Raw genomic sequence first — 13303 nt, 5'->3', positions numbered from 1 at the left:
TCACCTTTTTGTTGACTTTTTGACAGGTTAAACATTCTCCTGTGATGAATCTGGCTATTTCATATATTCCCATTCCCATGTAATATTTCAGGAAATGATCACACATTCCTTGGGTTCCCCAGTGAGTTAATAGGTGTATCTCTTCCATCACTTTCCCGGGTATTATTTGGTTGAATATTTGTTGCTCGTCTGGGGTCAACCACTTGCCATCCTTTGTTCCGTTATTTTTCCCTGGTCTTCTTTTACCCTTAGGGCTATGACTGGGTCCCCAATTTCCAAGGCTGCTTCTTTGGTTGCCAGGTCTGCTATTTTGTTTCCTTGGATTTCAGGGGTATCCCCTTTTTGGTGGCCTTTAATATGGACTATGGCAATTTCTTTTGGTCCTCTGACGGATTCGAGTACGTCCTTGATCACTTTCATGTGCCAGATTTTTCCACTTTGAGATATCTCTTCTCTTGCCAGATTTTTCCAGAGGTATAAGCTATCCCAAAGGCGTATCAAGAATCCTTGTAATTGTCCCTATATCATCTACTAATAAATCTAAACCTCTCTTTAGGGCATATATTTTGCAACTTTGTGCAGACCAATTTGAGGGTAATTTCCCTTTTTTCTTTGATTTCCCCTGCTTCAATAATGGCATATCCTGATGCCCTTTTTCCCATTACAGTTCAAGAGGATCCATCTATATACAGGACCCTTCCATATGGTAAAGGGTCTTCTTCTAGGTCTTCACTTACTTTGGTTTGTATCTCAATTAGCTCTATACAATTATGCTCTAAATTTTCCATTGGTTCCTCAGTTAAGAATTGAGCAGGATTTAAACATTTTGAGGCATTAATCTCTATATTCTCAATATTCATCAGGGTTATTTCATACCTCAGGATTCAGCTGTCTGTTAGCCACTGAGGAGCTTTTCGGCTTAACACTGTCCTCAAGTCGTGGGGTGTGTGTACTCGAATCTTCCCATTTAATGTAAGCTTTAGTGTCTTCTAATGAGGTAGCTGTGGCTGCCACAGCTTGAATACAGGCTGGCCACCCTCTTGCAACCGGATCCAATAATTTTGGCAGATAAGACACTGGCTTCCTGCTCTCCCCCAATCTTGGGTTATTACTCCATATTGTTACATGACTTGTGAGGGTTCCTCAGGGTGAGAGAGATAGATGAGAATATTGCTTCATGATCAGAAGGCTGGATTTATTATTATATATCTAATACATTATGACTATCCTAAAAGGAATAGAGGGAAAAGTTGCAGAAGCTGCTAAGCTAAGAATAGCATAGGAATCTCCAAACAAGAGAGCTCTCTCTGTGAATCTGTCCCCGAGCTTGGTCCTGTGATTGGCCCTTAATTGTAAACATGGAACATGAGCCAATCACAGGTGCACCTATTGCATTCCACATCAGCAGATAATTATTGTTTACATTCTCTTTCTGGGGCCTCAGCTTCCCAGAAGAGGAATATTCTTAAAAGAAAGGATCTTTATGAAAAAATGTCCGTGACATCATATGCTATACCTTCATTAACAAACAGATCAAATGGTTTTCTTAAATTAGGCAGAATCAAAACTGGGGCTTTTGTTAATCAAGCCTTCAAGTCTTGGAATCATTTGGTATCCTCTGGAGTCCAAACTATAGGTTCTGTGCTTAATAATTTTTCATACAAAAATTTTACAGTTTGAGTATACTGATCAATCCATAATTTACAATAGCTTATTAGACCTAATAGCTTTCTTACATCTCTTTTAGTCTTGGATGATGGAATTGACAGGATCCCCACAACTCTTTCAGGACAGAGCTTCTTGTACTCTTTTCCAATTAGATGCCCCAGGTACTTTACTTCTTCTTCTACAAATTGGAGTTTTTTCCTTGATACTTTTAATCCTTTTTCTCCCAGGAAATTTAGTAAACTTATACTGGCCTGTTGGACCTGTTCTTGATCTTTGCCTGATATTAGTCGGTCATCCACATATTGTAGAATTTGTATTTCTTCTCCGGGTACAAAGGACTTTAAAAGGTCCTCTATGGCTTGTCCAAATAGGTTAGGGGACTCTGTGGATCCCTGTGGGAGGCGGGTCCACCTAAGTTGTTTACATTTGCACTCTGGGTATTCCCATTCGAAGGCAAACCAATTCCTGCTCCCCACCTCTAACAGACAGGCCCAGAAAGCATCCTTCAAATCTGTTACTGAGAACCATGCATGTTCCTGTGGAATTTGACTGAGAAGAGTATATGGATTTGATGCTATTGGATGTCTGGAAATAGTTCGCTTGTTAATTTCCCTCAGATCCTGCACCAATCCATAGGTTCCATCAGCCTTTTTGACAGCTAGAATTATGTGGTGACATGCATGGTTCTAGTATGCCTTCTTCCACGAGTCTCTGTATCACAGGTGTTAGTCCTTTTTTGGCCTTCAGGGGAGATGGGATATTGTTTTACCCAAAAAGAAGGAATTTCTGACTGCATTTCTATCTTAATTGGTGGGATATTTAACCCTTGCCTTCCTCTTTCCACCCAGACTATTAGGTTAATTTGTCCCATATCCCGTTCAGTTAATAAAATTATTTGGGCTACCATTCTCCCCTCCTTTGGCACTTCTCCAATTCCCATCTTTACTTGCTGGTCCCGCCCCAATAAGTTGCAACCTCGTTTCGGGATATAAAGGAAATCAGCCCTGCATTCCTTTGAATTTACTTTTATAATTATGCTCTCTATAATCTGGGGTCCGTATGGTTCCCCTTTTGCTCCCCATACTTGGCAGATCTTTTTGTTTAGTTGAGCCCCTCTGAGGAGCTTTGTCACACAGGATTGATCAGCACCTGTGTCCACTAAAAACTCATATTCTTCACTCTCAGGGCCAATTTCTAAGTTTACCATGGGCTCTATCTGGTGTCCAATCTCATTCCCCAGAGTGTAGATCCCCTGACACCCTAATCATCATTTTTTCTCAAAATCTTCTCCAGGGTGTCCTCTTCTTTCACAATTGCTTCATCCATTTGTAATTTTTCACAGAACCGCTTAACATGTCGCTTTTCACTGCAGTAATAACAATATACATCATCTGATGGTGGTTTTTTCCATTTACTCAGCTTCCCTTTATTTTCTGCCCCCCCTCTTGGCTCCCCTTTTCCCATTCCTATGATTTCTCTTGCAACTGCCACCATAATTTTTGCTTTTGTTCTGTTCTTCTCCTTGTCTCTCCTTAAATAAATTTTCAGAGCTTCCCTTAACAGCTCGTTAATTCCCCTTTCCTGCCAGTCTTCTAATTTTTCTAATTTTCATCTAATGTCAGGCCAAGCTTTGGTAACAAACTGTTCTTTTAATACTTGGCCCTCTGGTCCATCAGGATCAATGTTGGAATAAAACTGAAAATTTTGTTTTAATCAATTTAGCCATGCCCCCAGGGACTCATTTTTTTCCTGACTCCTATCAAATGCCAATTTGGTATTGCTACTTTTTGGTACAGATTCTTTTATGCCTCTTATAATAAGGGTCCTATAGTCTTGCATATTTCTCCAGCCCTCTTCCTGGTTGGGATTCCAATTCAGGTCCACTACACGGAGTTTTTGCTCACCCGCGGGTCCAGTAGGATTCTCCTTCTCCCAGATCTTTATCCCTGCTGACCTTATGAGGCATATCTCCTCTGGGGAGAAGAGGATGGTCATAATAGAATGCAGGTCCCCCCAGGTATATACATTGGGACCCAGGAATGGATCTATTTGCTGTACAGTGCCAATTGGGTCTTCGACCAGGTTACCCAACTCTTTCTTAAGTGTTCTTACTTCAGAAGCTGTCAGGGGTGCATTTACAAAACCTATTCCTCCTACCCCCTCAACTAGTGGAACTTCCCTCAGGGGAAACAGCCTGTCCGGATTTACCTCTGGCCTTACACCACTTTTTGATCTGGTATTACAGTAAGGGCCAGCATCTGAAGGGTCATTTGACTGGCTCACTAATTCTTTGGTATCTCTTTGGATGGGTTCAGTTGTTAGGTTGGAGGATATATCCAGAGGTTTTTTCTCAGGGAAAGGTGTTGTATTCTGACTTACAGGTGAAGCGAGCTGCAAGTTAGTGGGTTGTAGGAGGCAGCGGGAAAAAAGCATCAAGGGGTGTATATATATGGGGGAGTGGGGTTGTTGGAGGAGGTAAAAATTACATGGAGATTCCCTGAGGAGATAGAGGAGAAGCAGGGATCACTGGAGAGGATCAAGATAGGGTTTGAAAAGCAGGAGGCTGGAAGTTAAGTGGGGGGGTAGCTTGATAGTTAGGAGGGAGAGCTAGTGGGGTTACATAGTCCAAAGGATCCCACCTTTTTTGAATAACTCCCTCATTATCTTTTTCCTCTGATTTTGGCTCTTTATCCTTTTTTAGTTTGCATACCTCATGTTATAGGTAATAATGAGGAGGGATCCAATGCGATAGAGGTCGGATCCAGGTTCACCCAGTGCCATTCCTGGGCATGACGCTGTCTCTTTGGCTGTGGTGGTTTCGAAGACCGTATTTCAGTCGCGCAGAAAGATAAATAAATCTTTTCGCATTTTTTGATAATTTGGCTCATGATTGATCATTTATAACAGTTCTGGTCACAACCCGAAGTGATTTGAATTTGGGGTTTGGGGACCTGCTGATTTCAGTGGTCTGATGGGATTGGGAACCGAAACCAGAACCACAGCCAAAGAGGGATAAAATGGGCCCAGCTCTTGGAAACTCAGTACGATCCGGAGGGCATCCCCAAGACAGAGGTGCTTTTTCCACTCAGAAATCGATGTGCATGAAGAATTCGTGCGGGAAAGGAACCGTGAGTATCGCGTGGTTGAGTGGGGCGTGATCGAGTGTGTGTGTGAGATGTGATTCTATCACGAAGTGAGTGGGGACCCCACAATCGCATTTCCACTATTCTGCGAGGGACGTGGTCGGTCAAGGGGGAGGCAGATGCTTTTTCTTAACACACGTGGGACCTGGGACTCATAGGGAGTTTGGGGGGGAATCGGTCATGGTTGGGTCAGAAAGGGGAAAAAGATGGTCCTGGAAGATTCCGGGAGCCAGTCTGCCTTCTGATCTGGAGGAACAGGTAAGAAAATCCAAGGCTAGTCGAAATACCCACGGAACGGTTCTCCGTGTGGCTGAGTAGGACTGGTGGCGTTTGGCAAGCTCAGGAAATTGACATGGGACAGAGATTCAGGACTCAGATCGAGGGTCCCAGCCCAAGGAGACAAGGTGAGAAAATTCGCAGGTGGGATTTTTGGAAAGATGGGGTTGGGAAAAAGCAGGTTCCTGAAAAAGCCCCAAGAAAAATCTCCCCAGGATCCCAGGAAGGTTCTGCCAGAAATTCCAAGGGAAAGTCCATTGGGATGGATGTCAGAACATTGGGATGACAGCCCCCGGAGAGGGGGAAGCTCCAAGGAAAAGATGATACATTTTTGCATGGAAAAGTAGAGAGGGAAAGAGATTGCAAAATTCCTGGTTTGACCAGTGTTCGGCACTTTTGAGGCATGGACATGCGAGTCCCTGTATGACCACGTATTTGATTACCACCCACAGGATTTCGAGGAAATTGAGTATGCCGAAATGTGGAGATATGGTTGTGCGAGTTTATACCTGATACGAGCTCTCAGATGTGTGGCAAACCGGGGCAAGGAGTGGGGACCACTGGACAACCTTCTACCCCCCTACCTTGTCCCTCCACCCCAGTCCAGACCAGCCCAGGCACAGCCGGTGCCCGCGTTGCCTCCTGAGGTGGCGATCCCACAGGGACAGGTCTCGGAGCCTCCGCTCCCACCAGAGCTGGCTGTGGTGCCTTATTCCCCACGTGAGCAGGCAGAGGCACCTCTGCTCCCATGTGAGCAGCCGCTGCCACCAACCCTCCCCAAGACCAAAGAAAAACAGGTAGTTTTCCCCAAGAAAGTCAGCTCTCCCCTGGCCCATTGAACGAGGCGGCAGACAAGGAGGGCAACCACTGGAGACAGTGATGATGAGGAGGAGAAGCCCGGCATCTTTCCTTTATGGGAGGTACTGATGGCTCCGAGAGTTATCGGCTTCATACACGCACTGATTGATACCGGAGATGTGAGGGCGTTCAAGAAAGAGATGGGGAAATTGATGGACGATCCTCTGGGGGTGGTAGAAAGACTGGACGAATTTCTAGGGACCAGCACCTACACTTATGAGGATCTCAATGTGATCCTGAGGTCGCTGTTCAACAATGAGGAGAGGGAGATGATCAGACAAGCCGTGATCAAAGACTGGGAACATAGAAATCCCAATGGGGAGAGCAGGGACCAGAGGTGGCCTGTCACAGACATCTTTTCAAAAAATCTTTTCTTTAAGATTTTTCCTTCTGGGAAGCTGAAGCTTCAGAAAAAGAATGTAAACAATGACTATCTGCTGCTGTGGAATGCAACAGGTGCACCTGTGATTAGCCCATCTTAGATGTGTATAATTAATAGCCAATCAAAGACCAAGCTCTCTCTAAGACAGAGTTGGAGAGAGTCCCTTTGTTATTCATTCTTTTCTATTCTTAGCTTAGCTCGCCTTCTGAGAACTTTCCTTCTATTTCTTTCTAGTATAGTTATAATGTAGTATATATATCATAAAATAATAAATCAAACCTTCTGAACATAAAATCAACATTCTAGTCTCTCTCTCATCGTGAAAACCTTTGTCACCACCATCACAGTGGCCAAACCAAAGACCATCCTGGAGTGCTGTCCTGGGGTGACGTTATGATGCTTGTATATCCCCATTCATCTGTTCTGTGCCTTTCAGACCGGCTCTGAAGAGTGGAAGTTTTGTTTGGGTTTCCCTTATCAGGGACACAGAGACAAGCGGTACATAAGGCTGTCTTTTCACTTCCAGCTTCAGCTTGCTGCTTTTGCTTGCTCTCTTCTTCTGCTCTTGCTTCTGCTCTGCTTTCTGCCTCTGCTTATTAGCTAGTTCTAGCTAAACAGTCCACATTGCTTCCTGGACTGTTTGTCCTCTCCTGTTTCTGTGACCATCTCGAACCTGCTCTGGACTGGGACCCGGGAACACCGAAGGTTCGGCTGCAGCAGCTGGCCCAGCGCCGGAGGGACTGAGAACAGAGCAACCACACCCCCAAAAGAGACTTTCTGATTTTGCCATCTTTCTCAAAGCGGTGTCATTGGGTATTGTTCATTTTGTGTGCTGGGGGGTGCGGGGCCAGTCAAATAAACAGTTTCTTTCCACCTCTCTCCAAGGAATTTTTTTCCCGAACCGGTTGGGGGGAGGGGCCGTGTGGGTTTTGCTTTCTGGAGGGGCCCTCCTTTGCAGATTCTTTAACAAATTTGCCCTAAACCAGGACAACTTCCCAGACGGAGGAGGGGAGGCAGAAAATGACAAATCTGAGGAACGTGATAATCCAAGCTATCAGAAAAGTGGTGCCAAAGGGGCAGAACATGAGTAAGGTACTCAGGGAATGCCAGGGAAAGGACAAAACCCCCACGGAGTGGCTGGAGAGGCTCCAAAAGAGCCTGAGAATGTATTCCAGGACAGACCCCGATTCTCTGGTTGGGACGGTTTTGTTGGAAACTCAGTTTGTGGCAAAATCATGGGAAGACATATGGAAAAAGTTAGAAAAGATAGATGGATGGCAGGACAAGGAACTGCAGTATTTGCTCTGGGAAGCCCAGAAGGTCTATATGAAGAGAGACAAAGAAAAGCAGAAGATTCAAGCAAAGGTATTAGTAGCTGCAGTGAGGGAAGCACAGAAACAGGAACAGGTCAGAGACTCGGCAAAAACAGCGCCGGGAAAGAAACAAAACCCTTCTCAAGGAAAAGGTTCAAACAACCAGAAGAAGGACTTTGAGTGCTACTCCTGCAAGCAAAAGGGACACATCCAAAGGAATTGTCCCAACAAAGTCAAGGAACAAGCAATGTTTCAGGAGGATTAGGGGTGTCAGGGGATTTTCAGTTTGGGGTCCGGAACACTGAGGGATCCCTTGATAAAATTAAGAATAGGACCCCACAGGCAAGAAATTTGGATTTTAGTAGACTCTGGGGCGGAATGAACCGTAGTGCAACAGTTACCACAAGGGTGCTCTCTGAGCGATGACACAATGATGGTAATTGGGGCAAAAAGAGAACCCTACAAGGTTCCGATCATAAAAGATGTTGAGATAGAGAAGGAAAACAAAAGATGAATAGGAAATATGTTATTAATAAAGGATGCAGACTTTAATTTGCTAGGACAGGACTTGATGGTAGCCCTAGAAATCGGTTTGGCAGTGGAAAATTCCCGGCTCAGGGTGAGAGTGTATAAACTCACCATCCAGGATGAGGAGAAAATAGATCTGAAGGTTTGGTATGTCCAAGGGGAAGCTGGGAGGCTGGACATAGAGCCGATTCATGTTGAAATTGAAAGACCGGTGGATCCCATTCGGGTCAAACAGTACCCCATCTCCATGGAAGGAAGGAGGGGACTGAAACCAGTGATTTATGAATTAATAAAGAAAGGAACACTGGAGCCGTGCATGTCCCAGCTCAACACCCCAATTCTGGCTGTGAAAAAGACTGACAGTAGATATAGGCTAGTGCAAGATTTAAGGGCTGTGAATCAGAGAACTAAGACTTTTTTCCTCACGGTCTCGAATCCTTACACCCTGCTGAATAACATTTCTCCCGAGGACATGTGGTACAGCGTGATTGATTTGAAAGATGTTTTCTGGACCTGTCCTTTAGCAGAAGACAACAGAGATTATTTTGCATTTCAGTGGGAAGACCCAGAGACGAACAGAAAGCAGCAGCTCAGGTGGACATCGTTGCCTCAAGGCTTCGTTGATTCCCCGAACCTTTTTGGGCAAGCACTCAAACAGGTGCTGAGTCACTTTGTACCAACGAAGGGAACAAAATTGCTACAATATGAGATGATTTGTTGGTTGCAGGTCCAAAGGAGGAGGTTGTGAGGACGAGTACCATTGAACTTTTGAACTTTCTAGGGGAAAAGGGGTTGAAGGTGTCAAAGTTGCAATTCACAGAGCCCGAGGTCAGGTACTTAGGACATTGGTTAACTAAGGGGAAAAAGAAATTGCATCCAGAAAGGGTGGCAGGGATTATTGCCTTACCACCCCCGCAGACAAAGAGGGAAGTCAGACAACTTTTGGGGCTGTTGGGATATTGCCAGCAGTGGATTGAAGGGTACAGCGAGAAGGTGAAGTTTCTATATGAGAAACTCACCACGGACAGAGTCAATAGACAGAAAAAGACAAGGACAAATTCAGGGGAGTCAAGGAAGCACTCATGGCAGCACCAGTGCTGAGCCTCCCTGATGTGAAACGACCATTCCAGTTGTTCATGGATGTGAGCAATCACACAGCACATAGCGTGCTGACACAGGACTGGGCAGGGGTCAGGAAACCAGTGGGTTACTTGTCTAGGCTTTTGGACCCGGTCAGCAGGGGCTGGCCCACCTGTTTGTAGGCGATTGTCGCTGTAGCATTGTTGGTGGAGGAAGCTAAGAAAGGACCTTTGGAACACCTTTGGTAGTATTTGCACCACACTATGTGCGGGGCATGCTACAACAGAAAGCAGATAAGTGGCTCACAGATGCTAGATTGCTGAAGTATGAAGCCATTTTGATTCACTCACAGGATTTGGAATTGCAGACAACAACCGCGCAAAACCTGCGCAGTTTTTGTTTGGGGAAGCTTCAGAGGAACTCGTTCATGATTGTGTGGAAGTGGTTGAGTTGAAGACAAAGATCAGAGAGGATTTGGAGGAAGAGGAATTAGATGAAGGGGAAAAATGGTTTATAGATGGATCAAGCAGGGATTGATGGGAAAAGAAAGTCAGGGTATGCAGTCATGGACAGGCAGACAGGCAAAGTGATTGAAGCAGGTCTCCTGAGAGCGGGTTGGTCAGCACAGGCTTGTGAACTGTATGCAGTTCTGAGGGCCTTGAAAGGACTGAAGGGGAAGAAGACAACAATTTTTACAGACTCTAGGTATGCCTTTGGAGTGGTTCACACCTTTGGGAAGATCTGGGAAGAAAGGGGGTTGATCAACACATGCGGAAAGGGACTGATGCACAGAGACTGATCTGGCAAAATTTGGAAGCAATAAGGCAGCCGGAGGAAATTTCAGTTGTCCATGTGAAGGGACACCAGGCAGGGATGCCGTTCCGAACCCGGGGAAACAATTTAGCAGACCAGGAAGCCAAGACCACGGCACTGATGATGGTAAGTACCCCAGAGATTGAAGGGATCGAGGTCCCAGATGACCCTCCTCAGCCCTCCCAAATGGAGATTGAAAGTTATGAGAAGATTGGGGGGAAATTGGAGGAAGGTAAGTGGAAATTGCCAGATGGGGGAGAACTAGTCTCTAAAGGTTTTACTAGAAGGATTGGGGGGTGCAGGCCCTAGTGGAACAATTTTTGAAATTTTTTGGGTGCAGGGGAATTTACAAATTGGCCAAACAAGAGGTACAAGGATGTCTGATTTGACAGAAAATTAACAAGACTAAGGCAAGACAGGCCATCCTGGGGAGTCACTGAGAAAGCAAGGGATAGTATCTCAGAGTGCCCCTCTGGGATTTGCTATCCACAAAATTCAACCGGGTGACAGAGTGCTTGTGAAAGTGTGGAAAGATGTACCTCTGTCCCCTCACTGGGAAGGTCCCTTTCTTGTCCTTCTGACAACAGACACAGCCATTCGGACTGCAGAGAAAGGCTGGACACATGCATCTAGGGTAAAGAAAGTCAAACACCAGAAGGAAGCACCCGAGTGGAGGGTCACTTCTTCCCCAGGCGAATTGAAAATCAAACACCCATGTCCTCGTAAATGACCAACGGCGAACGGATAGGTTGTATACTGTCTGACTGTGTATGCTATCTGTTTGTACATTTAAAGTGTGAATATTGTCAGGGAACTTTTGTTGTACACTGCAGAAGGGGGAAGAGGCCAAAGGGATTGTGCACTCGGTGTTTGGAGGAAGAGCTTGAGCTGACTGACTGTATTCCAACCCTAGCCACAAATTTGGGAATTATTGAGTTGGACTCACAGGAGTGGTTTCACATTTTTCAGAACAGGGTGCATGGAAAGCTCAGGTCTAAGGCAGAGATTCTGGATGTGGAGTGCTGGAAATCAATCAAGGTGCCATGCAGCTCAGTTGCCGTCAAGGTTTCACAGTGGGGCACCTTTAAGAGGAGGTATGTGGCAAGGTCAGAGAAAATATTCCCTGAAGAACACTCCTGCTGCCACGAAGATGGTCTTCCTTGCTGATGGTGGCACCCCAGGGGGCAGAGGCAAAGGCAGAGGAGTACGTCTGGTGGGAATCCTGATTGGCCGGAGCCTAGCCATGTGCGGGACGAAGAGTCTGCACATTGAGGTCCCGATGAGAGTGTCACAATCCATCCTAGTGAACGGGTAATGTGGTGATTTCAAGGTGCAAAAGAAACCAACGAAGGCACAGGGGATTTGCAGTAACAATCAATAAATGCAGTTTAATTGAAATAACCCCAACAGAAATGCGTTGGTAAAGGGGAACTGGGAAAAAGGAGAAGATAAGGGAAAGTGGGAGGAAAGGAGGGGGGATGAGTATAGCTACCGAAACGTGATGCTGCTTTTATCCTTCAAGGTCCAGCCGTTGAAGACTCACCAGGCCACGTCCGAGGAGATATCGAAAGGCATGGCTGATCTGGACCCCAGTTATCATGGCAATCATGAGGCAAAAAATTAAGGATATTTCGGACAGACTCTCACAGAGAGGCGGAAACGAAAGCTCCGCGGACGAGTGCAATAAATACACTCAGGTGGTCCCGATTGAACAAAGGGATGGGGAAACCTCAGCAAACCAAGCCCCAGAGGAGTGCATCAGGGACAGGGAGCCTGGCAGGTACTGTTGGGTGAACGGCACAAGGGTCAAATTATGTAAATTGCACAAAGGGATCTGGTGTATTGATGCAGAGGCAGGGGCACGGAACGGACAGTCAGGCAAGCACCAACATCAGATACAGAAAAGGAATGTGGAAATAATGTCAATCCCTGTTTGCAATCAATGTAATCAAACAATGTGGGTTGGGGGAAAGACGGAATCTATTTTTGTAGCATATCACCAGGTGAATCCATTGTGTTATGACAATGCAAGACTGGGGATGTGTGTGATGAATGAGAAAATGTACTGGGTGGGAAGAAATGTTAAATTCGACAACAAATTCACCCTAAGCAGGGAACCAATCATATTTGATTTAGCACAGGCGAACAATGATAGAGTGTGCCTGCAATATGATAGGGTTGTCTGCTTTGAAAAAAACAAATACGGTGTGGATCCTGAGGGAAAGATGAGGGAAATTACTCAGGAATTGAAAAGAAGTGAGTCAGAAATGAGGAAGAAAAGAATAGAGCACAAAAGATTAAAAACCCTGGGGGAGCAGTATGAACCGCTTGAAAAACAATACGCTGACGGGGAACTACCTTCCCCGGATCGAAACTTATTTATTGATTTAATGCAAGAATTTGCAACAGAATTTGGATTGTCAAATTGCTGGATTTGCGGGGGGCTGAAGTTGGCAGAAAAATGGCCTTGGAAAGGTGAAGGTTTGGCTCTAGAACAGCTTCTGAAATGGGACAATCCGAGGGTCTCAAAATTGGCACAGAGACCTGAGGGGTGGGTGTTGGATCAAAGGGTGATCGGAACCATCTGCATCAGTAGGGAAGGAAAGAAATATACCAAAATGGTGGGATACACTCCATGTATAACTACCCTGACTGTAAATTCGAGCCATAAGGGCAAAGTCTGGAAGCCAGAACCCCCTACGGGGTATTGGAGCAGGAAAAATGAAACAAATTGTGAATGGAACAAAAAGATAGGACTTTGCTGGGTCAAAAGTCCTGGAGTCAACCCTTTCCAACCCTTTCCAATCCTTGGAGAGCCTGAAAGAATACTGGGGAGACCCAGGGAAAACTAACATTAGATGGAAAGCCCCAAATGGAATCTATTGGCTCTGCGGGAAAAAGCATACAGTGAGTTGCCCCCGAGATGGAAGGGATCATGCACTTTGGGCATGATCCGGCCAGTCTTCTTCACTCTTCTCCGAACAAAAATGTAACTTGCTAGAGGCTCCTTTGTAGGAGATCCTGAGGAGGGAGAGAAGAAGTCTGAAAAAGATGATACCTGTCATAAGTGGTAGGCAAACTTGGGGGGAGGAAGAGTGGCCAGCTGCGAGAATAATTGATTATTATGGGCTGGTCACGTGGGCTCAAGATGGAAGCTATGGATATAGGACTGATTTATCTACTGAACCAGCTGATCAGGCTGCAGGCAGTGGTAGAAATTGTATCAAATCACACTTCAGAGG

Source organism: Zonotrichia leucophrys, unplaced genomic scaffold (genome assembly GCF_028769735.1).
Source record: "Zonotrichia leucophrys gambelii isolate GWCS_2022_RI unplaced genomic scaffold, RI_Zleu_2.0 Scaffold_36_1286893, whole genome shotgun sequence".
Classification (NCBI taxonomy): domain Eukaryota; kingdom Metazoa; phylum Chordata; class Aves; order Passeriformes; family Passerellidae; genus Zonotrichia; species Zonotrichia leucophrys.
Note: the sequence above shows the minus strand (reverse complement) of the source record.